Source organism: Cebus imitator, unplaced genomic scaffold, assembly GCF_001604975.1.
Source record: "Cebus imitator isolate Cc_AM_T3 unplaced genomic scaffold, Cebus_imitator-1.0 Scaffold230, whole genome shotgun sequence".
NCBI lineage: Eukaryota > Metazoa > Chordata > Mammalia > Primates > Cebidae > Cebus > Cebus imitator.
The window spans coordinates 1,269,140-1,297,045 of NW_016107545.1; positions in this window are offsets into that span (position 1 = coordinate 1,269,140).

The following is a 27,906-nucleotide window of genomic DNA, read 5'->3' on the forward strand; positions in this document are numbered from 1 at the left end:
AAAAAAAAAAAAAAAGAAAGAAAGAAAAAAAGAAAAGAAAAGAAAAGAAAAGAAAAGAAATAGAAAGCTCCATCAGTCTCCCCAAATTCTCTTGCATCATTTTGAACTCAACTTCTAACCCCACTGCCAGGCCCTGGCAACCTCTGACCCACTTTGTGCCTCTGTAGATGTACCTTTTCTGGAATGTCACATAAATGAAATCATAAAGCATGGAGCTTTTTGAATCTAGCATATTTCACATATCAAAAAGCATTCTGATTTATGTTTTCATGGGTGTGTGTTACATTTTATTGAAGAGGAGTAATCCCATATCCACACACACTGCAGATGAAGAACGCAAGGCTGATTTCCAGTCGTCTGTGATTATGAATAAAACCATTATGAAGATTTGCCTATAGGCTTTTTGTGTGATCACTTATTTTCATTTCTTTTGGGTAAATGTCTAGAATGGAATCATTGGATCATTGGGTTATAGGGTGTTGAACCATATGGAAAACTGTCAAATTATTTTTCAAAGTAGTTGTGTTATTCTGCATACAAACCAGAAATGTGTGAGGGTTCCAGGCGCTCTGGGTCCTTCCCAGAGTTTCATACAGAATTTTGTTTTGTTTGTTTTTGTTTTTGAGATGGAATTTTGCCCTTGTTGCCCAGACTGGAGTGCAATGGCACAGTCTCAGCTCACTGAAATCTCTGCCTCCCTGGTTCAAGTGATTCTCCTGCCTCAGCCTCCCAAGTAGCTGGGATTACAGGCGTGTGCCACCATGTCCAGCAAATTTTGTATTTTTAGTACAGACAGGGTTTCTCCATGTTGGTCAGGCTGCTCTCAAACTCCTGACCCCAGGTGATCCGCCAGTCTCAGCCTCCCAAAACACTGGGATTGCAGGCATGAGCCATTGCACCGACCAGAATTTTTTTCTTTTCTTTTTTTTAAGACAGAGTCCGGCTCCTTCACCCAGGCCCTTCCCTGGCTAGGAAGGAAGCTGAGGTGTCCTGAAGGTCCAGTTACTCTGCCACTGCTGAAATGAAGGTCACCCCGAGTCCCCAAGTCCAGAGCAGTTCTTTTCTAATACATACATTTATTTATACAATTTTCCTTTCAAATAAGGCTCTAGCTGCCTTTGGTGGCTGTTGTTGTTGTTTTTTGAGAAAAAGTCTCACTCTGTTGCCCAGGCTGGAGTGCAGTGGTGTGATCTCAGCTCACTGCAACCTCCGCCTCCTGGATTCAAGCCATTCTCCTGCCTTAGCCTCCTGAGTAGCTAGGATTACAGGCAAGCACCACCATATGTGGCAAATTTTTATATTTTTAGTAGAGATGGGATTTCACCATGTTGGCCAGCCTGGTCTTGATCTCCTGACCTCAAGTGATTTGCCCACCTCGGCCTCCCAAAGTGCTGGGTTTACAGGCATGAATCACCGTGCCAGGCCTGGTACAGCTATTAGAGGGCGACAGTGACATTCTGACAGAGGTGTAGGAGTGTCTCTTTGTGATTGTGACTTGTTTTTCCCTAATGACTAATAATAATCAGCATTTTATATGTACATTCACACCATTTTTTATTAGAGTGTCCAAATATTTTGCTCCTTTTGATTTGGATTTTTGTTTTTTTAACATTAAAGCTTCAGAGGTGTTGATGTACTCTGAATACAAATCCTTTGCAAATATATGCTGGCAAATATTTTCTCCCAGTCTGTGGCTTGCCCTTTCATTCTCCTGACAGGGTCACTCCAGAGCCAAAATTAAATTTTGATGAAAGTTAATTTCTTATTTTTCATTTCGTGAATTATGCTTCTGGTATCTTATCTATGAAATATTTACCAAGCCCAAGCTCACGAAGATTATAGGTTCAGATTTTATATTGGGGTGACTAAACACAAAGGTTCTAAAATGTGAAATAAAGGATATTATAAAACACAAATGCCAGAAATGAGGCTCTTATTTTGAGCCCATATTGCCTTATTTCCATTTTCCTGGGGCTTATTCATGAGGGATGGTCTTGGTCGGGGCCACACAGCAAGCAATCCCCATGGCGGTGAAGCTACAGGCTGCTCCTTGTCCATCTGTACTTTCACCTAGCAGGAAGCCCTGCGTGCCCTCCCTTTCCTGAACCAAACATGCCCAGGGTACCCCAGCCCTTTTCTTTCCTTTTGACTTGCGTTAGTTTAGTGAACTAATATGTCATTTCTCTAGAGAACTAATGAGCACATTTCATGAGTTCATTGGGAACTAGTGAACTAATATTTCATTTCTCTAGGGAACTAATATGGAGCATCTACCTGAAGCTGCAGTTTCCCTTTAGAATCCAAACTGCCAGGAAACCTATGATTTGCAGAACCGTTTATGAGGAGTATTCACTTATATTTTCTAATTTAAAGGGAAAAGAAAAAAATTTAAGTGAATCTTGTGGGCTGAATGGTGCTTCCCCCAAATTCATATGTTGAGACCCTATACCCCAGTGTGACAGTTTTGGGAGTTAGGACCCTTAAGGTGGTAATTAAGGTTGATTAGTGTCATAAGGGTGGAGCCCTAATCCAATAAAGATTAGTTTCTTTATAAGAAGAGGAAGACATTTTGAGAGGTGGAGGCAGGCAGATCACTTGAGGTCAGGAGTTGGAGACCAGCCAAGACAACAGGGTGAAACCCGGTCTCTAGTAAAAATACAGAAATTAGCTGGGTGTGTGGTACGCACTTGTAAATGCAGATATTCGGGAGGCTGAGGTGGGAGAATCACTTGAACCCAGGAGGCAGAACTTGCAGTGGGCTGAGATAGAACCACTGTGCTCCAGCCTGGGTGACAGAGTGAGATCCGGTCTCAAATAAATAAATAAATGAGGAAGAGACACCAGCGATCTCGTCCCGTACATGCACAGAGAAAAGGCCATGTGAGGACACAAGGAGGAGGTAGCCATTGACTAATCAGGAAGAGAAGCTTTATCAGAAACCAGCCCTGACAGCACCTTGATCCTGGACATTCAATCTCCACAACTGTGAGAAAATAAATGACAGTTGTGTCAACTGCCCGTCTATGACATTTGTGGTAGCAGCCTGAGCAGGCTAACACATACCTCCTATTCTCTAAGCCTTTTAAAGGATAGAAGGGCTTTCTCCTTCTCTGCAAGGCCTGTCTCTGCATGAAGATAGTGGATGGTCTCTTATCCTGTTGACCACTATTAACAAATGTTTGATCACTTAAACTAGAAAGAATTGGCACATGGTTAATATACAATCAGCCTCAGAAATGCGATCATAGGCCTGACAGAAAGCATTCCACACAGATCTTTACACCCGCATCCACATAGTGCCTGGGATATATGGGGAATAACTCTACAATCCTGTAATTATTTTCAGAATTTTATTCTTGGATAGCACTTTATTTTTCTATCACAGGAGTTACTGTGTTAAAAATGAACATTCTAATGACGTTCCACTTTTTGTAAGTTTGTTTTGGCACGTCTTGTCTTCCTTTGCGCCATTCCCGGATCTTGGAGAAAGGCCCTTGGCTTGGCGCGTTAGGCCTTGTGCATGTTTAAAAATAAACAGCATTGCTTTCACTTGTCATTGGTTCCAATATTTAGAAACATCCATCAGTAATGTCAAAAAAATACTAAACAAAAATCATCTTTTAAAATAAATGCATGTCGGTGTTGGTGCTCCCAGAGGAGCCAATTAACTGGAAATGATGAAGAATATTTCGAGTTCTCCACTCCTGTCTTGCTGATTCTCCTCTGACACACCTCTGGCCTGGGCAGGTGGAAGGAGGTGTCAGTCACGGTCTCTGAATTCCCAGTAGACAAAGCACAGCGCTGTCAGCCCTGGTCACATTACATGGAGGAGCTTTAGAGCAGTATTTTGTTTCTTGATATATAATATTTGTACCTATTTATAGATACTTGTGATATTTTGATAGTGCATAGAATACATAATGATCGAGGCATGGCATTGAGGTCACCCATCACCTTGGTAGCGTGGTGTTTATTTCACTCTGTCTTAACCTTATCCTAACTGTTTGTCCTGAGAATGCACCAGGTGTGTCTTCTGTGTTCTAACATACACACATATTTTTTTCATTCCATGACAATTCACATATTTCTTGGGTTCTCAGCACACCAAGCCCTGGGTGAGCTGGCAGACTCAGATCCTGCCCTCGGGAAACCTGCAGTTGGGGGACCGGATCGTGTGGGATGCTCCATGTAGGTTTGGATATATCTCCTGGTGTCCCTCTGACCCCTGCTAGGGTGAGCTCTCCCAGGGCAGGGAGTGTGTCCATCTTTCCATACTTGGTGTCCAGCCCAACAATTGGTGGACTGATGGTACCCAACAGAAGAAATGAAAGAATGAGCCCACCTCCGTTCTTTACAAGACACGTGACTTGGAAAATTTTATGCAAACTCTTTGCACTTTTCTTCCTCATTTGAAAATCAGGGATAATAGTGGTGATCTCTCAGGGTTTTAGTGAGGATTGGTGAGCATCAGTGATAGGACTCAGACTTTGTAGGTATTAATAACCCCTGTGTTCCGTGGCTAATAACCCCTGCTATGAGACATGTTCCCCAACCCTACATGAAGTAAGGTTATCAGCAGTCTACATGGGTGTGGCACTTCTAAGATTTGCTTTATCTCTAAGAGAGGACACAGACAGTTTGCAAGATAATAATGGCTTAAATAAGATAGGCATTTATGTTCTTTTCTGTAAAAGTGGTCTAGGTGTGGGAAATCCACAGCAGACAGGGCAGCTCCACGCTGTTACCAAGAACATGTGCTCCTGGCTGCTTCTTAGTCACCATGATTCAATAATAAACACAATTTCATACTCATGACCTGAAGTATAGGCCCACAGTGGCTGCTGAAGCTCCAGCTATCCCATCTGTTTTTCAGGCTGGCATAAAAACAGAATGGGAAAGACAAAAGATTCCTTCTAACTAAATTAATTTCTTTCTATAGAGACTTACCAAGCATTCCACATGACATTTTCATTGTGTCTGACAGATCTGAAGTCAGTCCTGAGGCTGGTCATACAGATATACAAAGGAAGATAGAACAAAATGTGTGCATTTTTAAAAAAGTAATCACTTGCATTTAACCCAGTGAAAATGTGAGGTTCTATGACTTTAAAAATAGGATATTAGCAGGTGCCTCAGTGAGAATATCTCTAACCACAGAATCTAAAGTCTGGCTGAAGGTAGGTCTGGGACCAGTTTTAAATCCAGTGACCCCAGGGCCCCGCAGAGGACGGGAAGCAGAGGGTGACAGCAGACAGCAGGGTGCTGCCGTGTGGAGAACTGAGCTGTGTTTCAGGATGAACGAAGCAGGTCTCACTGGCATGACTCCATTCCCACATCAAATCAAATCAAAAACAATGTGCGCAGTGGTGGCTGAATCTGGTCTGACACGCTCATTTGCAGTTAAGGTAAATATCTGCTCATATGAGGCCGGGCGCGGTGGCTCAAGCCTGTAATCCCAGCACTTTGGGAGGCCGAGGCGGGTGGATCACAAGGTCAAGAGATCGAGACCATCCTGGTCAACATGGTGAAACCCCGTCTCTACTAAAAATACAAAACATTAGCTGGGCATGGTGGCGCGTGCCTGTAATCCCAGCTACTCAGGAGGCTGAGGCAGGAGAATTGCCTGAACCCGGGAGGCGGAGGTTGCAGTGAGCCGAGATCGCGCCATTGCACTCCAGCCTGGGTAACATGAGTGAAACTCCGTCTCAAAAAAAAAAAAAAAAAAAAATATCTGCTCATATGTTAGACTGTCTTTTTCAAATATTGTGTCCATAGTTTTTTATTGTGGCAGTCACTGAGGTTTTATTTTAAACTCATGCATATAAAATGTGAAGACCCCCAGATGTAGATTGCCATCGTTAGTTCTCAGCGGGATGACCTCTCTCAGGCTCAAAGCAGCGTTAGGTAATTTGAATGAGGAGCGTGGCTAGATTGGAAGCTGGGAAGATCCATGCGTCAATGTCCAGGCTGATGGTATCAATGCCACTTGGCCCCAGCCTGTCGCTGCTGCAGAAAGACAAGTCCAGTGCAGACAGATATTTAAATGTTTCAAGAGAGACAAGAAATCCTGATGCGAATTGTACTGATAATTCTTATGACTATTGGCTGAATTGTGTCCCAGGAAAGATGCATTAATGATTTAATTTTAAGTACCTGTGAATGTGATTTCTTGGGTTACTGATCCCGGAAGCCCATTGTTATAACTCATGTAGAACAAAGGATTAGCCTACAGGATGAAATTTACCCTTAGCGAAACTGCTTTTGATATATTACAGCTTAAATGCTCTAATTTTTTTTTAACCTACATTGATGCTAAGTGTAAAATCAAAGTACTGCATACACTGGGCAGATCACATCTTAGAATCTCAAGATTTTATTTTTGGAAGAGATGTCCTCACCCTAGTTCCTACCTCTCCCCATAACTCATTTAGATTCATGTCATCAAAAATAATATTTTTCTATTCCACTGATCTCATCTCAGCAACTTGCTTAGCAAACAATGCTTGTCTTCTTTGAGGGCTTCTCAGAATTGTATTTGGCAACATCAGCTTTAGGTAGCACCTAGAAATGGGTGTATTTACTCACAAATGGGCTTGTAACTGCTTTAAAATGATTACTATGGCCTCAGTCTCAAATGCTTCCTTTTACATTCCTTTGCTATAGTCATTATTGCCGGGAAAGATCTCTTTCGAGGACTTGCACTTTTATTGGGCCAGAAAAAAACTTGCCATGACCTACATTTCATCTGTCATCTTTTGTATATGAATGCGAAATATTAGAGTAATTCAAGATCATGCTGAGTAGTAAAATTGAAAGAGGTAAATGGCAGGACAGTTGCTTTTTATGTTCTGACTAAATAGACTCAAAGAAATCAGGGGGGATTTTATAATACAAAATAGAAACTACAAGGGAAAGACACAAGAACATGCATTATATTATTAAACACCTAAGTAGGTGAGTAAGATGGAGAATATTAATGGAGTTAACCCAGTCCGAGTTTACGCCAACTTAGGCACTAACGAGACCAGACATCAAAGGAGATGAGTTTTGGAGTGACACCTGGGAGACACTCAGCATGACCTTCCTCTTTAGCGGAAGTAGCTGGAGTCTGGGCTGGCAGTGAGAGAGATGGCAGCACCCCCCAAGCTGGGATCCTTCGTGTCCTTTGGGGGCTCAAAGGTAATGTGTGTTGTGGAGCTTTGCTTTGACAACTCTCAGCCTCAGCGCATGGAGCAGGGTTCTGGCCACTGGCTAGCCTTCTCCCAAGGTCAAGGAAATGAAACTGGCATGATGTGCTCTTACACTAAAATATGCACAAAACCCTTGGTTTTTCTTTGAAGGAAACTGAAACCCATAGAGGTGGGAAAAAAAAAAAAAAAAAAAACAACTTTCCCAAGATCACAGCACTCACGAGGGACCTTGGATTTTAATTTTAAGAGAGGTCAAGAAAACAAAGAGTTTGCTGTAGGGGTTGATTTTTCCACCTGAGGGAGCCGGTTAGGAAGACAGGGGCAGGGATAAGGTCAGTTTGAACCTCATCTGCTTTTTACCAGGGGTGTATTCTTGGGCAAAGGATGAGCTTTCCCTCTGCCCGAAGTCCCTCATCAGTGGCACAGGGGCCGTAGAAGCTCCATTTTGTGGGTAGGTGGAGAAACTTAAATGAGATACAGTGCATGGGGTCAGGCTGGTGGCTGGCCCCACATGGAGGAATTCCCACTCTTCATTCTATATGTACCTATGGCCTATGTAGGCCTGTATATGCACCCAGCCCTATCGCCCTCCCAGGGCCAGGGAACACACCCTCATAAATGCTTCTGTGATTGAGCTTTTTTACATTTTTACCCATGTGTTATGGCTTTAAATCAGGCCTTGAGTTAGCAAAGGACATAAATTGGCCCCCTTTTGTAGGAAGGAAGCCAAGACCTGACCTTCTTTAAGAAATTCTCCTCCCTCTCAATCTTTCTTACATTGTACAAGTACTGTTGTAGGTGAGGCTTCAACGTTACTGCTTGACAGACTCAAGGATCTTGAAAATAAAGGGAAAGGTTTGCAGACTGCAAGGACTGTAAGCTCCTTGGAATGAGGGACTGAGCGTGGCCGAGTCACTGAGAGCTTCTGTGCTCCAGGCTCTGCCATCCATGTAATTAGCACCTCATATAATCCAGTAGGGAGGTGCTGCTACCTATGCTTTCACAGAGGGTGGGTGTGAGAAGGAGAAGCCACTGGAGGTGGAGAAGATGCACAGGGCTGCAGGCAGAGCTGGGGAAAAGGCACAGCCAGGACACAGCCCAGGCGGCCTGCCCGCAGGCCCCAGAGAAGTTCCTAACTGCGATATCATCCTGCCTTTCAACAAGAGAGAAAAACACAGATTCACACAAGCATCACACAAGCAAAACATACACACACATCCATCATACATGTACATATGACTCACAACATACACACCTACATACAACCACATACCTCTCACCCATAAAGATATGTGTACACACAGATGTACACATGCACAGATACATGGACCACACATCCACAAATATACGCATGCATTCATCACACATGTCCACACTACTCCATGACTCACACAACATACACAGTCACATACAGACACACACTTCTCACCCATAAACATATGTGTACACACAGATGCATACACGTAGAGACACATGCACAACCAGACACATACATTCATCACACATGTACACAAAACTCACACGATGTACACCCCCACATATAGACACACACCTCTCACCCATAAATATATGCATACACGTAGATGTACACATGTACAGGGACATGAACCATCCATGTCACAATATACACATACCCACATACAAACACATAAAGATACATGTAGACACAGATGCACAGATGTACAGATACATGCACATACACACACATTCATCACACACACACCCCCACACAACATACAAACCCATATGCAGACACATACCTCTCACCCATAAATGTATGCATACACACAGATGCACACCACATAGACACAAGCACCACACACTCATAAAGATACAAACATACATTGCACCCATATTCACAACTTACACAATATACACACCCACATAGACACTTGCACTCACCCATAAACCCTCACATATGCAGATACACACATTCAGGTACATGCAGCACACACACAGTCACAAAAACACATATATTAATCTCACACATACACATGACTCACACAATGTACACACCCAAGTACAGACACTACATACCATAACTCATATATAAACCCATGAATCACACACATGAATCACGGACGCACACTCACACCTGGGTATTGCCGACCTGCACGATCCCAAGGAGGCGACTCCTCCTTTCTAGATATGTGAAGAGACTGCACCCCGTTTTGCATCCCCGCTCATGGTCAGGTTTGGGGGATGGCTCCTGTACGTAGAATCTTCCTCTCATGAAGCTGAAAGGAAACATTCACGCAGGGCTTTCTCTCATCACCGTGAGCTCTGAACTCCCTCGCCCTTCAGGTCAAATACCCTGTACCATGCTGGTTCCGGGAAGCTCTGTCACAGAAAAACACACCCGCTGCTCCAGCCCCGGGGAAATGTGGCCCTACCTCTGCCTGTGTTCTCTGTCCAAATTTCCAATGACAACGAAAAGTAATGACGATGATGATACAGATGATGAAGAAAACAATAAGTGAGAAGAATCACTAACTAGGTCCCAGGCACAGAGCCAGTGGCTTACAGGTTGTCTTCTCCTGTGATAGGAATTTTTAGTCCTCCTTTCACAGATGAGTAAATTAAGGCACAGAGATGTCAAATATTTGGCCCAAGTCCAATAGCTAATAAGTAGCCAAATGAAGACTCACAACTGCTCCCTTTGGGTCTGATCCTAAAGTTGTACCTTTCCCCATTCCATGGCATTAGGGAGGTGAAAAGAAACTCCCCTTCTGCTCGCTGGAATCCAGGCTGGCTCGGTGACTTACTGACCACAGAATGCTGTGGAGGGGACATTCTGGGGCTTCTTTCCCTCCATCATCTGAAGGTTGCAGCTTCCACTGGGCCTCGTGGGCTGCTCACTCTTGACACTGTTGCTCTGAGATCCAAGCAGGCATATTTTATGTCAAAATAGTATATAACTTCCTTTCCAAAGATAGGACATACTTCTGTAAGGTACTGAGCCACCTGTCCCTGGAGGAAAGTAAGAACAGACCAGATCAGAGCCCAGGAAGTCATGTGATGGGTGAACGCAATCAGCTACGTAGCCCAAGTCTCATATTCGCAAGAGACTTCACATGCAACTTCTGAAGTTCAGAACCAGGACACAGACGTTGAAAAGACTCAGGAAGACATTTATCAGAAATCTCCTCCCATAGGGCTCATGCCCAGACTTCATCACGTGCAGCGGTGAAGTAATCTTACCATATTAAGTTACTACAATCACATCACTGTGCACTCTGTGGGAGTGTGTCCCCAAGTCAACTTGTAAATATGTAAATATAGTCTACATTACTTCAAAGCCTATTCTGGAATTCCTCTATCAAAAAAAAAAAAAGTTTTCTTAGAGCCTTAAAAAGTTATTGGGGGTGGGTGTGGTGGCTCATGCCAGTAATCCCAGCACTTTAGGAAGCTGAGGCGGGTGGATCGCCTGAGGTCAGGAGTTCAAGACCAGCCCAGCCAACATGGTGAAACCCTATCTCTACTGAAAAAATACAAAAAAGTAGCTTGGTGTGGTGGCAGGCACCTGTAATCCCAGCTACTTGGGAGTCTGAGGCAGGATAATCACTTGCATCCAGGAGGTGGAGGTTGTAGTGAGCTGAGAAGATGCCATTGCACTCCAGCCTGGACAACAAGAGTGAAACTCCATCTCAAAAATAATAAATAAATAAATAAATTTTATTGGGCCTTACCTTTGTGCAGCCTTTGAGAGACTGGGCTGGGTGACTGGGCAGTGCAGTTGTGGTGGATGGGACTTCAGCATGGAATGAGGGGTGACCTGCTGGTCCCCCTTTCTGTTCTCAGCCACTGTGGCCCTCGGAGATGAAGCGAGGCAGTTGCAGTAAGATTGTGCAGACAATGTCTCCATCAAGGGATTCTTTGCTACACCACCCACAGTGATTTCAGAAACGAAAAGGGTCATGCCCTAGCCAGTCTTCAATGGCTGACAGCAACTCCTATTGCCTTATCATCCTACTAACCAATAGTTCTTTAATAATCTTCTATTATGGAGACATCCACAACAAAGTAGAGTAGAATTGATTCACAAAAGCTGTTTAAACTGCCTAAATTAGAGTCATACTTAGCTTCTCAACTTACAAATACAAGATAAAGAAAAAGAATGATGCTTTCCCCTGTGTCCATGTGTTCTCATTGTACAGCTCCCACTTCTGAGTGAGAACATGTGGTGTTTGGTTTTCTGTTCCTGTGTTAGTTTGCTGAGAATGATGGCTTCCAGCTTCATCCATGTCCCTGTAAAGGACATGAACTCATTCTTTTCTACGGCTGCATACTGTGCATACTATGGAGTGCATATATGCCGCATATTCTTTATCCAGTCTATCATTGATGGGCATTTGGGTTGATTCTCACCAGGACTTGTCTGGAGGGAGTGGTAAGGAAGAAGGAGGGAGAGAACATTAGGGCAAATACCTAACACATGCGGGGCTTAAAGCCTAGATGACAGGTTGATAGGTGCAGCAAACCACCATTGGCACATGCATACCTATGTAGCAAACCTGTATGTTCTTCACATGTATCCCAGGACTTAAAGTAAAATTTAAAAAAAAGAAAGAAAAAGAAACTGCATTAGAAAATTAAATGCAATTATGAATATATGTCTTTTGTTTAATCAGCAACCCCCCTCCTATTCAGGTAGAAGCTGTTGAATTTCCTTTGAGGACCCAGCCTCTCTTCCTGCCAGTCTGTGCGTTGGGGCCTAAAGGATGCTCACTCATCCAGCTTTCCTGGCTCCAGAGGTGTCTACATTTCTCAGGATTTTTTTTTCTGTTTGCTTTGTCTTCTGCTCAAAGGCAAGCAGATGAGTTAGTCCTGGGGTTCTTGCTGTATGAGCTGACAAGGGGCAGCTCTCTCTAGATGTCAGAGCCCGAAGGATGCAGCCTGGAACTTGCTGAGGCTGCCTGTGAATGCAGCCCACCCAGGCAAGCAAGAGATGACATAGTTTTAGCACCTAGATCTGTAGCATCCAGAAGCCAGATCCAACCCCCAGCCCTTATCTTTGACCTTGAGTCAGTCTGAACTGGTAACTGTAAGTCACTTATCTACCATATTCAACTATCAGGATGTTACTAATAAAAAGTGATTCCAAAAATGAAAATGTGTTTCACAATATTTTCACGCAAATACTTCAGGATCTATTTATACTCAACACCAACCATCTTGGTTATCTGATTTTTTAGTTCTCAGCAGCTGCTAAGCTGTAAATTAGGAGAGGATGCTAATGGTAGTCACACGGAGAGTGAGGAGAGTGATGGTCTGAGGGAGGCAAAAGACCTGAATAGACATTTTCCAAAAAAGACGCAAATGGCCAAAAGTTATATGAAGAAAAGGGCTGGGTGTGGTGGCTCATGCCTATAATCCCAGCACTTTGGGAGGCTGAGGCGGGTGGATCACTTGAGCCTGGGAGTTCGAGACTGACCTGGGCAACGTGGCGAAACCCTGTGGCCACCAAAAAATACAAAAATTAGTCAGACATAGTAGCTTGCATCTGTAGTCCCAGGTACTAAGGAGGCTGAGGCAGGAGGATCCCTTGAGCCTAGGAGGAGGAGGTTGCAATGAGTTGAGATGGCACCAGTGCCCTCCAGCCTGGGCAACAGAGTGAAACCCTATATCAAGAAAACAAAGAAAAGAAGAAATGTTCAACATCTCTATGCATCAGAGAAATGCAGTTCAAAACTCCAATGAGACATCCTGTTAGCCCAGTTAAAATGGCTTGTATTCAAAGGACAGGCAATAGCAGATGCTGGTGAGGGTGGGAGGAGAGGGGAACCCTGGTCCATCACAGATGGAGCATCTGTTAGTGCAGCCACCGTGGAGAGTGATAAGGAGGCTCCCCAAAAAACACTAAAAGCAGAATTACAGTATGACCCAGCAATTTTACTACCCAGTGGGGTATCCAAAAGAAAGAAGATCAATGAAACTGGAAACCATCATTCTCAGCAAACTGACACAAGAACAGAAAACCAAATCCCGCATGTTCTCACTCATGAGCGGTGTTCAACAATGAGAACACATGGACACAGGGAGGGAAGCATCACACACCAGGGCCTTCCAGGGGTCGGGAGCTAGGGGAGGGATAACAGGGGGTGGGGGGATTGGGAAGGGCTAACATTAGGAGAAATACCTAATGCAGATGACGGGAGGATGGATGCAGCAAACCACCATGGCACGTGTATACCTATGTAACAAACTTGCACGATCTTCACATGTACCCCAGAACTTAAAGTATAATTAAAAAAAACATACCTGTACTCCCACATTGATGGCAGCACTGGTAGCAATAGCCAAAATGCAGGATCAACCTAAGCGCACATCAGCGAATGAATGGATACAGAAAATGTGGTATAGATGCAGGATAGAATATTAGCCGTAGAAAAGACTGATCCAGTCACATGCAGCAGCATGGAAGGAACAGGAGGTCATGATGTTAAGTGAAAGGAGCCAGGTACAGAGAGACAAACATCACATGCTCTCATTCAGTTGTGGGGGCTAAAAACGTGCATCTCATGAAGATAGAAGGGAGGCTGGTCGTTACAAGAGGCCAGGAAAGATAAGGAAAGGATGAAGGAGGATGAAGAGAAGTTGATTACTGGCTACAAAAATATGATTTGAAAGAAGAAATAAGACCTAGTGTCAGATCAGCAGGGTGACTGTAATTTACCATCATCTATTTTATATTTTAAAATAGCTAGAAGAGGCTGGGAGCTACGGCTCACGCCTGTAATCCCAGCACTTTGGGAGTCCGAGGTGGACGGATCACCTAAGGTCAGGAGTTTGAGACCAGCCTGGCCAACATGGTGAGACTCCTGTCTCTACTAAAAATACAAAAATTAGTCGGGCATGGTGATCCATGCCTGTAATCCCAGCTACTCGGGAGACTGAGGCAGAAGAATCGCTTGAACCTGGGAGGTGGAGGTTGCATTGAGTCAGGATCACACCACTGTACTCCAGCTAGGTGACAGAGTGAAACTCCACCTCAGAAAAGAAAAAAATCGCTAGAGAAGAATTAAAATGGCCCTAGCATAAAGAAAATATGGATATTGAAGGCAATGGAGATCCCAAGCACACTGATCTGATCTTCATGACTTACATGGAGGTATTACACTATCACGTGTATTCCAAAACTATATTCGTCCACTATACGTATTTTTTAAAAAAGATTACAAAAAAGAAAGAAAAGAAAACAGAAGGAGAAAATAAAAATGTAGAAGACCATCCCACACCTGTGAACACTCCTCACACAGAGAGTGCTGGGTATAGGGGACACCATTGCCACAAGCTGAGAGTACAATGCTTATGAGCCCCAGAGCTTCAGATACCTTTTTTTTTTTAGCATACGGCTGTGATCAATATAATTAAATTATAATTTATGCAACGGCTGTTTCTTTTATTTATTTATTTATTTAGAGATAGGGTCTCACTTTGACACCCGGGCTGGAGTACAATTGTACAATCGTAGCTCACTGCAGCCTTGAATTCCTGGGCTCAAGCAATCCTCTAGCCTCTGCCTCTTGAGTATCTGGGACTACAGGCACGTCACCATGCTTGGCCGTGTTTTATTTAAAATTTTTTTTGTAAAGACAGAGTCTCACCATCTTGCCTAGGCTGATCTCGAACTCCGGGGCTCCAGTGGTACTGTGGCCTCGGTCTTCCAAAGTGCTGGGATTACAGGTGTGAGCCAGCATGCCTGGCCGGTTGCCTATTTAATATTAGGCTTTCTGGAATGTGAGCTCCAGGGAGTGAGGACAGGTAGCGGAACATATTCACTCCCATGTCCCCCAAACGTAGCACAATGCATTTAGGGTACTTGGTAAATACGTGTTTGATTTTCTAAAATGATGATTTAAAGGAATGAGATAACTCAGTATTCTACAAGCTTCAACTATGTGCTGTGCTTTTTTTTGCTTACAACAGTGTGTAGTTAAGATATTTAATAAACTATTTCTTGGCCTTTTTCTTTCTTTTTTTCTTTTTCTTTTCCTTATTCTGCTTGGGAGAAGGACTAGTGTTGTGGGTTAGCATAAGAAATTATCTCCCTACAAAGCCTTCAATCACCCTTTCCCAGTCAAGATCCATGCTTCAGAAACCTGACTTACTTAGGCAAGGTGTTGCTTTTCACTTGAGTATTTTTTTATAATGTGCACAAGAGGTACAAATATTTGGGAGTCATCCCCCCAAATTCTGAAATTCTAGGCAGTTTTGTGCCCTATAAGAAGAAAGGGAATTCTGCCTTTACATAAAGCCTTCGTAATTCTACCAACCCTTAATAAGCCTTTTACTCTCAACATTAAGAACAGAAAAAAGGAAATAACTTATACAGAGTCGCGCCCACAGTTTCCTTCTCCGTATGTATTTCTCAGCTGCATGTGCTTTGGACAGAGTGTAACAGCTGGAGATTAATCATGCCCTGCATATCCTTTGCAGGCACATCTTGCCATCCGGAGGCGATGCTGGAGCGGGGAGTTGTCAGCGGGGAAGCTCTGGCTCACTCTGGACCGAACAACAGAACTGGTTGCAGCCAGTGATGAAACACCCTGTTCCTCCCACCAGAAGCTGGTAGAGGTGACTGACGTCTCTGAGGGGCCAGTACAAGTCCCACCATTTGAATTTTCCTCTCCTCTGAACCACGTGACAGCTGGCTTCTTTGTCACCAGTGTCTGTTAACAGGGCAATTAGCAGGACACCTACCCCACCAACCTTACAGGCAGCCGATGGCATCTCCCTTAGCAAACAGTGGAGCGGGGCAGTGTGAGCCTCAGAGCTCCTGAAGCTGGCACAGAGCTGGCACAGGGCAGCGGGAACGGATACAGGAAAAGTCCCTTGAAGTATATTTTCTCTCCGAAAGGAGAGGAGAGTTCCAGTGAGAGAGTGAAGCAGATGAAAAGACAACATGAAAACAAACAAAATAACTCAGCCAGATTTTAAGTTCTCAGAGCCTGGTCTCATTTCAAGCCTGGGAATTGCTGCTGCAGACTGCAGGCTGGTCCCTGTGCTCCCTGTGTATAAGAACTGATGGTGGCCGGTGTGATCAGAGAGAGCCATAGGCTGCTGTGCGGAGTCCCCAGGGTCAGGAATTGACCTGTGCCCTGGGGCAGGCACTCCCCTGGGGAGAGGAAGGAACTCCTTCATTAGTTCATTCTCCCGACCTGCCTAGGCAGGGAGCTGTTCTGCCTGCTGGAGGCGGATACACCAGTGACCCTGAGGGCCTCCCTTTTCTGACAGAGCTTGAAGGAGGGCAGACAGGAAATGGGTGGTCGCAGATGGGGTGGGGGTTACAGAAGGGGATGCATAAACAGCCAAGCGGGGCTCAGGGCTTGTAGGGAAATAGCAGAAGTGAGAAAAAGTGAGCAGATTCCAAAGGTATGAAGAAGGCGGATTTGTGAATGACTCTTTGAATGTAACCATCATCTTTGTAAGCAAGAAGACACGCGTTCTCAAGCACGTACAGTGAGAACACCCTCACTGAAGCAGATGTTTCCTGGAAAATCACAACTAGGTACTGTGTCATCAATGACAGGAGCAGGAAGCCCTACCAAGTGCAAAAAATCATTATCAACAAGGATGCCTCGCCAGCTAGAACACCGGAAGACTGGGATCCAGGCCCAACGTGGCCACCCCTTGTGTGACCTCCAATCAATCCTGTCTAGATTAGGGGTGCTCAGTCCTCTGCGGTTAGATCGGGGAGCTTGAGAGAGGGCTGATGCCAGATCCCATCTCTGGAGCCCTGCTTTGTCACCCGGCAGTGCGCAGTTCTCGAGAGCAGCTCTGGCGCTAAACCTGAAGCCACAGAATGCTGAAATAATAGTTGTTATCATCCCCTGGGCATAAGGAAAGAGAGGCGTGTCATGGAGATTGGCGTCAGATTGAGGGAGGAACTTTCGGAATTTAAATAGAGAAGCTGCCATAACACTTTATTTTGGGATACTGCTAAAAAGACTTCTTTAGCTGTAGCACTGACCACCTTGAGTCAGCTTGTGGAAAAAGCAGGTTTTTATTAAAAAGCTATGTTTGGGGGAGACCCAGGGCAGATACACAGCCAGCTCCAGAAAGGAACTGGAGCCAGATTAAGGGACTGGCTTGCCCATGCATGTCCCCTCTGTCACTCTGTCTGTGCATGGTCTTCCTGGTCTCTCTGGGCACGAGGGAAAGGGTGGCTGTCCCAGAAATGCCTAGTTGATAATTATGCATTCCTCAGTTACTATCTGAGCAGCTGCTATCCCTGGTTCCCAGCTAAATCTGGGAGGATGAAGGTGACTCACCCACCTATGGCCATGGATCAGAGGAGATAGCCAGATAATTCTGTTAAAAGGATAAGTAAGTCAAAAATGTATCGCTTCAGGTGGCAACACATCCAATCAAAAAATAATATGTGGGAGGGCTATAGGGCCACTAGTGGTGAACATGGCATTGGACTTTATGCACAGGGGGCAGTGAAAATAGTGAAAAACATGATATAAATATATGTGTATATGGCATCAATATGTTACGTGCGTGTGTGGTTTATTGGTATATATATTTAGTCTACTTATACTAAATACATATAAATAGTGTATATATTCACACTCTGTGTATATACTATATATACACTATGTATATATAATACTACATATACTCTGTATATTTAATACTATATATATATATACTGTGTATATATATATACACATATATAATACTATATATACTGTTTATATATAATACTATATATATATACTATGTATATATTTAATATAAGTAGACTAAATATATATACTAATATATATAAATATATATACTAAATAAATATACTATGTATATAGCATATTTATATATTTATACCATGTTTTTTCATTACTTTTGCTGACCCCTATGCATAAAGTCCAATGTCACTTATATTTAGTATATTTATATTAAATATATATACACATAGCATGTATATTCAAAGCACACATGCATATATATATATATATATACTATGCATATATGCACACACACATATACTTTGTATATCTATTTAGTATAAGTATTTCCCATGAACTACTGGGGATATACTTATACTAAAAATATTTATTGTTAATTGGAAATTCACATTTAATAGGGTCCTGTATTTTTACTCACTAATGGTGACAACCCCTATAACTTCAACGCTTTAGTTACCTCATTTGGGGAAGGCCTCACTGTGACTTTTAAGTGAAGAGACCTGCAGGTGGCAGATGCAGGACGTCCCGTGAGCACGTTCAGAGGCGGGTTTGTGAACAATGCCAGGCCTTGGGCAGAAGGGTCTTCTGCATCCTTGAGGAACAGCGGCGGCCATCCTGCTGTGACTGAGGAGTGAGGGAGAGGGCTGGGGAGATGAAGGCAAAGGGGAAACTGTGGGCCCCGACGGAGTGAACCTGAGAGGTTGATGCCGTGACCCTGGCCTTGGCTCTGGTGAGCTGCTCACCCAGGGGAGGGGTCAGCAGAGGAGTGACACCAATGGGTGGGGGGTCAGGAGTCTCCATCCGGCTATTGGTTGAGATTACACAGTCGGTTGGAGTAGGGACATTGGCAGAGAGCACTTGGAGGGCCTGCACTGTCCCCTACGGGACAGGCAATGGTGGCCAGGACCTGGTGTCAACAGGGGTAACAGCGAGACGTGGTCAGAGTCTGGACAGAACATAATGGCTTCATTTGCAAGGTGTGGTGCAAAATGAAAACGTGGAACCTCTTGTTCAAAAACCAGGAAAAATTTCACGATAGTGACAGCAGAGCATTGAACCCCTCCCAACGAGAGATCCTTTGTGACTGCATGGACAGCGCGACCCGGGAGCCGGCCCCGAAGGAATCCTCAACATGTGTTCGCGGACTACAGCGCAGGAGAGGAAAGGACGCTCCGGCCTGATGCCACGAAGCTGCAGAGCTGGTGTTGACCGATGTGGCAGGAGGCTGTGGGAGATGCATCAACTGTGACCAGGGAAAACAGTGGAGCATCTTCTCATCCTTCTAGAACCCAGTTAATTAAGCATTAGTCACCCTAATCCCATAGTAATTTCTAGTGCTATTCAGCTCCACTATCCTCACAAACATTTGAAGTGGTGACAAGATGCTTGCGGGGTTGTACATCTGTATGCCAGTGAAAGACAAGAATACTGTCGGACGTACTTTGTGACTTGCTGGGCATAACGTGATTTCAAAAAATAATACTTTAAAATATCCTAATAAGTAAAACACTACATATTGGTAGGAGCAATTAAAATTTTATAGATGCAAATAATGCCTGAACTAGAAAGGAACATTTTTCAACATAAAATTTGTGATTTATATTAGGCTTTTATGTAAAATATATACACAACTTCCCATAGGAAATTAATTTTTAAATTGAAATAATTATTTTATAGGGAGCTACTGATTTTTATATTTTTTGTATCATCCACATGATTGAATTGTTTTATTGTTTTTAGTACTATATTTTTGTAGATTCTCTTGTGTTTTCTTAAAAGTAATTATGCTATCTGCAAAATAATAATCTTGCTTCCTCTTCTTAGCCAATATTTGTATATTTTATTTTACAAAAAAGTATAATGAAAAGATTCCTTCCACAATAGTGACAAAAATCATAAAGTATGTAGAAATAAGAATGAGCTAAACATGTGTATGAATTTTATGATGAAAACAGTAGAATGCTATTAAAGAGTCTTACAGAAGGATTGCCCAATGAGATGTATCTTCTCTGTGTATGATTCAACATACCCAGAAGGAAAGAACTCCTTTCCCCTCATATTAATCTAAACATGTGAGCTGAACTCTCCTAGCATTCTAGTAGGACATTTATTACATTTTCATGAAAAATTTTCAAAAGTTTACTTGGTATAAGATAAAAGTGAGAAAATTCACCATCCTCATCTGTAAGACGAAGATACGGCCGCACCTGCTATATAAGACCACTAAATGAATCGAGCACCAAGCTGCACTAGAACCACTGCATACCCTCACATGCAAATAGTCACATATTTTCATCATGGCACAGGATTTTTCGTTCCTCTAAAAATCTATGTTCTTTCCATGAGTGGGATTGTCAATTTGCCTAGTTTTAAATTTTGGTTAAATTTAAGTTTTATAAAAAATTTGTACTTCTCTGGGTAATAAGATTTTTGGTGCTGAAAACATACAAGTGAGAAAGTCCCGGAAAAGTTTAAACAACTACAAAAAAAAATTTTTTTTCAAGGGGTCATCCTGGTTAGCCATTTAAATAAGAATTAAAGTTAGAGCCCTTTAAGCAAGATTGTACTCATACAGATACGGACAGGTCCATCAAGAAGAATGTAGCAATGAAACCACTGCAAGTGTATATGCAAAACTGGAACATAATGGAAATTAAATCACTTTGAAGGAAAGGCAGATTGCTATCTAATTATCAACTATATATTTAGAGAGCAAAAACTTGGCTTCTTACTTTGTCCATGCCACCAAGCACAAATAGATTGATTAAATTTTTAAATGTTCTTCATGAAACTGTTAGTATAAAAGAAAAGTAGAGTGAGCAATCTTTTTTAAAAGAAGACAGGATAATTGTGGGCAAAGCAGTGGGAAAATAATGCAACTCGAAGTTCAATGACAAGGGTACCCCAGGTTCAGCATCTGAGAGGTCAGAATTGGGTAAAGAAGGGCAGGGTGTGAGTCCAGCGGTGGAGGAGATGGTACAAGAACAACCAGCTTCCTGGACAAGCTCTGCATATGTGGGTTTACACTGAAGGCCTGCTTCTGTCTCGATATTGCCATTTGCTGGTTGAGTATCCTTAGGGAACAACATTAAATTTTTTGAGCTCACACTTCCTTCCCTGAATAGTAGAGGCATTTATTCCTGTTTTGTTCACCATATAGGTCTATTCAGTCTTGTTTTAGTTCACGGATGTGAGAACTCCATGCAAACTGTAAAGGTTTGTAGGATCCAAAAATAAGGGCCACTGTCCCCATTGAGAAACCACCTTCACCTAAATTTAAGTCAGTTATAGACTTAGAAATGAAAGAATTGCAGCAGGAAATGATTTTGCATTTCTAATTCCTTCACTGTGTATTAATGAGTTGATTTAACTCTAACTGAAAATTCATTTAAATTCATTTGCTCCAAGTAAATATAAAAATGAATATTAGATACACTAGGGAAAGAAAAAACTTAATTATGTCTGCTCCTAGGAGTGATCTTTGATTCCCCTGGGTAGGTTGATTCTTCCTCTTTCAACCACTGTTTCTTAGATGAAGTCACATTGAAATCAGCCAAACCTAGCACATATAAAATAAATTTCATGTTTGGCCCTGGGATGAGGTAGGGGTGAGAGGGGAAAGTTGGGGAGTATCTTATCATAAATAAGCTTGTGGTAACAGATGCAAAAGTTACTGCAAAAGATTCAACAAAGCATGTCGTTCACTACTCTTTCTTGCAATGCATTTCCCAACTCCAATTCAACCAGCTAGGACATACCGCCCCAAAAGGTGACACAGCAATCATTCAAATAAAAAGCAAATAAATTGATGCCAAGCTCAGCTTTGTGTTTCAAAGTAGAACATTGAAACTTAAGACAGAGCCAACGCTCTTAGAAAAAAGCCTTTTCGGTCATAAGAACTTGAGCTTCTTGAAACTTTAGATTTTAGGTTCTGATCTAAACAGTAAGTAAGGAAGAATGAGTTTTTTCAAGCTCACTTGGAATTGACAAAGATTCCCCTTGCTTGGGGGAGAGGCAGGGCACAGTCTTAAAAGAAAGGAAGAGAAGAAGGTTCCCCTTGACCATGCGCCAAGCTTCTCAACAATGGTGGTGGGGTGACAGATCCCTACCGGGTACTCGTGATCCAAGATTAAAAGGAACCTGGGCTCCTCTTCCTGCCTGGTTGTCTGCACCAGCAGAAAGTACCTTATGGCATCTTGGCTTTAAAGAGTATAGATGGGAACATGGAACCCTTAAGCCCAGGGGCCTGGGATATACTCCATTTTCTCCTCCCCCATGTAAAGAGGGGAGCCAATGTTTTCCTCTGTGACTGGGAGTGGCAGAGGGACGCTACTGAGAACTGCTTGACAAAGATGAATCTCGGGATAGAGACCAGGGTCGGGGTTATATCCGTGGTTGGGGTAGGATTGGGGACTAGAAGGAAACATCTCCAGTGAGGACAGAAGGACTGATGGTCAGACAGGGCCTTGCGCTCCCCTGGGCACCTCCCCACGGGCACCAGAGCTGTGCAGGGAGGGTCTGTGAGCTGGGAGAGTTCTCCCCAAGGGCAGCGCTGCTTCAACTCCCCGAAAACTAGAATCAATTCCTCAGAGGCTGGAGGAGGGAGCAGTTGATGAATTGAGGAATTCAGCCTGAGTTATTTAGATTACCCAGACATGATGAGTTATGTCTTCTGTCATTAGATCTAATTGGGCTAGAAATACAAATTAATACAAATACAAATACAGATATATTTTAATTAATACAAATACAGATACATTTTAAAAATTATACGTATCACATACACACACACACACACACACACACATAAAATAGGCACATCGAACAAGACAGTAGATAGATCAGTGGTTGCTCAGGGTGATAGATTGGAGGGTGGCGGGCAGAGGTGTGTGATTTATTTTGGAGGTAACATAAGTGTCTTAAAATTAACAGTGGTGATAGTTGCACAAATCTGTGAATATGATCAAAATCACTGCACTGTACATTTAGGTGGGTGAATTGTATGGTCAGTGAGTAAGAGCTCATTAAATCTATTAGGAGATGCATGCGTGACGGTGTAGTTCTGAGGGAGTGAGTGAAGGGTGAAGGGGTGGGAGTAGGGATTTGCTGCTAGAGAGACAGCTGGGTGGAGGGACAGCATGAGAAGCGTGGTGAGTTGGGGGTGGGTCCCAGCTAGCCTGTAGTGATCCTGCAGAGATGGAGCCCCGAATCCATACCCCACCTCTCCCTCATCAGTCTTCTCTGGAGTTCTCCACTAGCCCACCCAACTGAGTCCCAGAAAGCACCCTGTGCCTTCGGGTGTCTACACTGGTTTCTTTCCCCCGGTAGAGAGCAAGTGAAGAAGAAGGAGGGCAATCTGCAGGGATTAAAGGGACGCATCCTGCAGAGTCACTGATTTTAAAGACAGTGTCCAGATCTTTTAGACCTCAACTTTTCCTGTGTTGACATTTTCTAAACTTTTCATTTATGTCACAGTTATCTGGAATATGTGCTTGAGCTCATGTTCTCAAGAAGGTCCTTGTGGTAGGCAGTCAGCAGGATGGGCCCCAGTGTGCCTATCCCCGGTGTCACCTCCCATGTAGATGACTGCCAGCCTGGGCCATGGTGGATCTGTGTGAGGAATATCATATGGCAGGAGTGTTGAGTTGTCCCTGTTGAGATTTGGTCACGAAAGATGCGTATCTTGATTTCTCTCTCTCTCCCATCATCCTGGGGAGGCAGCTGCCGTGATGCCCAGATGCCCAGGCAGCTCTACAGAGAGGCCCACATGGTGAGGGGCCGAGACTGCCTGCCACAAGAGTGAGCCAGCCCCAGTCAAGCCTTCAGATGACACAGCCTCAGTCACAGCTTAACTAAACCACATGAGCCACCCTCTGCCAGGCCACCCCACCTGCTGCCCCTAGACTCTTAGCCATCAGAAATTGTGTGTTGTGGCCGCATGTGGTGGCTCACTCCTGAAATTCCAGTACTTTGGAGGCTGAGGTGGGCATATCATTTCAGGTTAGGAGTTCAAAACCAGCCTGGCCAACATAGTGAAACCCCATCTTTACTAAAAAGACAAAAATTAGCCAGGTTTGGTTGTACATGCCTATAATCCCAGCTGTTTTGGTTTCTGAGCTGAGATCATGCCACTGCCCTCCAGCCTGAGCTTCAGGGTGAGGCTCTGTCTCAAAAAAGAAATTGTGTGGTTTTGGCTGCCAATTTTGGTGGCACTTTTTATTGAGATGGGGTCCCATTGTTTCCCATGCTAATCATAGCTCAGGTAAAAGCTAATCATAGATGAGAAGGTAAAACTTAGGTCCCCAACTCCTGGGCTCAAGCAATCCTCCTGTCTCCACAGCTTCTCCAGTAGCTGGGATTACAGTCATGTACCACCACACCCAGTTAATCTTTTTGTAGAGATGGGGTCTCACTATGTGGCCCAGGCTATTCTCCAACTGCTGTGCTCCAGTGATCCTCTTGCCTTGGCCTACAAAAGTGTTGGAATTACAGCCATGAGGCACTGTGCCCAGCTTGGGGTAATTTTTTTAATACAGCAGTAGATACCTAACACAATAACATCAATAAATCTTTGTTAACGTTCTCTGATAGCTAATCAAAGCTCACCTGTCACTGTATTCGTCTTTCCTTTAGGGACATCCCTGAGTCTGCATGACCATCAGAGTTTTACCTGATCATCTCCCAGGTTGACTGTGAATTTCATAATGGCAGGAGACAATGTTTAATTTCTGTTTTCAAATCAACCAGCTCTGTGCCCGGCTCAAAGCATGGTTTTGGATGAAATAAATGGAGAAAGGTACAGAAACAAAACAGCTCACGGAAAGTGTTAGATTTCCAAGAGTTGCAGTGTAGATGATGCCTCCTTTCAAAAATTGCTTAGAGCAGAAATGGCCCTGAATGTAAAACAAGACTGAAAAGTATTTTACAATGTCCCAGAACTCCCACCTTTGTGCCTAGGTGGAAAAGACTGCAGCTTATTCAGATGCAATGTGATGGAATGAATGGCTTAGACTATCTTGCATTCATAAGCAGAGGCGGGAGACAGGACCACGTTCAGTGTGAACAATTCTCCATCTTAAGAGTTTGCATAGTGAACAAAGAAAAAAAAATTACTTTCTTGCAATGATGTTCTACAGAGTAAAGAGCCCATGCTGTTTTATCCTCAGAGTCACAGCTTCGATGCAAATGGGGTTCGGCATTTTACTAAAGGAGCTGCATCATAGTTGGGGTCATTGAAGGAAACCACAGTGGGTAGTCTTCAATCAACAGTATTATTTGTGAACTAAAGGTCGTGATGCCTTGGTTGTGAAAACAGTCTTTTCTAACCCTGAACATAAAGTCCTCTTCGCCCTGAGCCGCATTACAATGGGATGTCACAGGGACCTTTACAGTTAGTAATGACGCCACGTTGATTTAATGGGGTGGAGACCAGGTGCTTAATTCAACCTTTACTCCATTCATATATAGTTTGTTTTACAGCTGTCATCATGCTTAAAAATTGTAAAAGGAAAGACAGCTTTCTGAGTCTCCTTGTCATTGCCTGAGAAAAGGCTCTGTGACATTTTGGGTTGTATTTTTCTTCCTGAATCATTTCCAGACTTTCTGGAATGCACAGAGGTCACCAATGACACGCGCGGCCAATAAGAAGAAGGTAAAAAGGGGATTACTCTTTGGGTTTCTGGGATATGTTGAACAAATGCTAGAAGAAAAATGAGCCAACGTAACAGCTGTGTGGTTTGGATTACAGCAGTGGGCAGCACGGGTGCCGGGCAGTTGGCCGGGCTAACTTGCCCTCATACACATGCTGGGGCTCCTGGAGGCCTCAACAGGGCAGCAGGGCCAGGATCCAGGCCCAGACTGGCAGATGGAGCAGCAGCAGAAAGACCAACAGTCATGAAGGCAGCAGCTGCCCAGGAAAGAGAAAGGGCTCATGCGGGCAGCACGTGGACCAGCCGTGGGCGGCCGGCTGGCCTGTCAGCCCCCAGAGCCAATTTCTGTGACATCCTTACAAAGATAGTACCTCGTCAGTAGTTATTACCACGTAAAAGCATTCACATGGAAATTTTACTAAAGCATTTAATGGAGTTAGAGGAGGCTTCTGAGTTAGAATCTCTTGTTTTGAAAAGTGTTGCAACATTGCAAAGCAAATATCCACAGGCTTAGATATAGACATGGAATTGAAAGATCATTGCATTCAGTGGGAAATGACAATTTTCACATGATGCTTTGGATGAACCAGTCATTCACAAGGAGGCAATGTAAAATAAAGGTTTTTTTAAAACTGATAATGGAGTGTTTTAAAAAAACCTTTATTTTACAATGTAAAATTTATTTACAATGTAAAATTTGTTTATTTGACATTGCCTTTAAATCATAAACAAATCATGAAGCCATTTTCCACTTTTTTTAAAGACCCCTGTAAGGTACGGGAGATGTCTAAGAAAACATTAAAATGCCATTGCGTTAATTCACATTTAGAATTAAATCCAGACTTACACAAAATCGAAGTGTATAAATATTTGAATATTTTTAGAAAAATCATTCCGCAAGTATCATCAGCTCATGATGTACTAAAACACATATTTCACAACAATTTTCCAGAAATGTATTTCAAATTAGTTGCAGCCTATAAAGTATTCTTAATGACTCCAGTAACTGCTGCATCAGCAGAAAGATCCTTCTCAAAATTAAAAATTATCAAAAATCATTTGCATTTTCCAAAAGCAGCAGACATCTCTTTCAATTATATAGACGGAAAATGAAATTGCCAGAAATATAAATACTGATGACCTAATGAGTGAATTTGCAAAAAGGCAACCAGAAGAATTTATGATCAATCAATATATCACCTTATGAAGTATTTTTTATATGGTATACTATCATGACATACTTTTTTATTGACTGATTGATTTAATCAAAAACAAATAATTGCATGTATTATGGAGTACAATATGAAATTTGATTTATGTCTCCATTGTAGAAAGACTAAGTCAAGCCCATGAACATAGCGATCACATTGTCAACTTATAATGTTTTGTGGTGGGAACATTGAAAATTTGTTATTTTAACAATTGTGAAGTATGCATATATTATCTGTGGATGTCACGCAATGTAATAGATTATTCAATCTATTCTCCCAGCCTCACCAAAACTTGTACCCTTAGATCAGCATCTCTCCTTTCTTCCTTCCTGCCCTGCCCCCAGCCTCCGGCAACCACATTTCTTCTCTCATGAGAGCAACTTTTTTAGATTTCACATGTAAGTGAGATCATGCAGTACTTGTTTTTGTGTGCTTGGCTTCATGTCACTTAAAATAATATTCTTTCCATCCATCCATGTTGTTATAAATTACATTTCTTTTTTTTAAAAAAAGGCTGTGTCGTATTGCATATATATATTGAGTATACATATCATATATCATATTTTAAATCCATTCATCCATGTGACACCTTTTTTTTCCTGAAAGGGAGCCTTGTTCTGTTGCCCAGGCTGGAGTGCAGGGGTGTGATCTCCACTTACTGCAACCTCCGCCTCCCAGGTTCAAGTGATTCTCCTGCCTCAGCCTCCCAAGTAGCTGGGACTACAGATGCATGCCACCACACCCAGCTAATTTTTGTATTTTTAGAAGAGATGGGGTTTTGCCATGTTGGTCAGGCTAGTCTTGATCTCCTGACCTCAGGTGAGCTGGCTGCCTCAGCCTCCCAAAGTGCTGAGATTATACATGAGCCACCCACCATGCCCGGCCAACAGCATAGTTTTTGTTTTTGTTTTTGATTTTTACAGTTAATACGTTTTTAAAGGAGGGAGTTTTATATTTTAATATCTTTGGCCTCACTTTTCTCCCACTTTCTGTACAAGGGATTCTCACCAACACAATGTGCATCTTAGAAATGGAGACTGAGCTGGGCCTGGTGGCTCACACCTGTAATCCCAGCACTTTGGGAGGCTGAGGCGGGCGGATCACAAGGTCAAGAGATCAAGACCATCCTGGCCAACATGATGAAACCCTGTCTCTACTACAGATA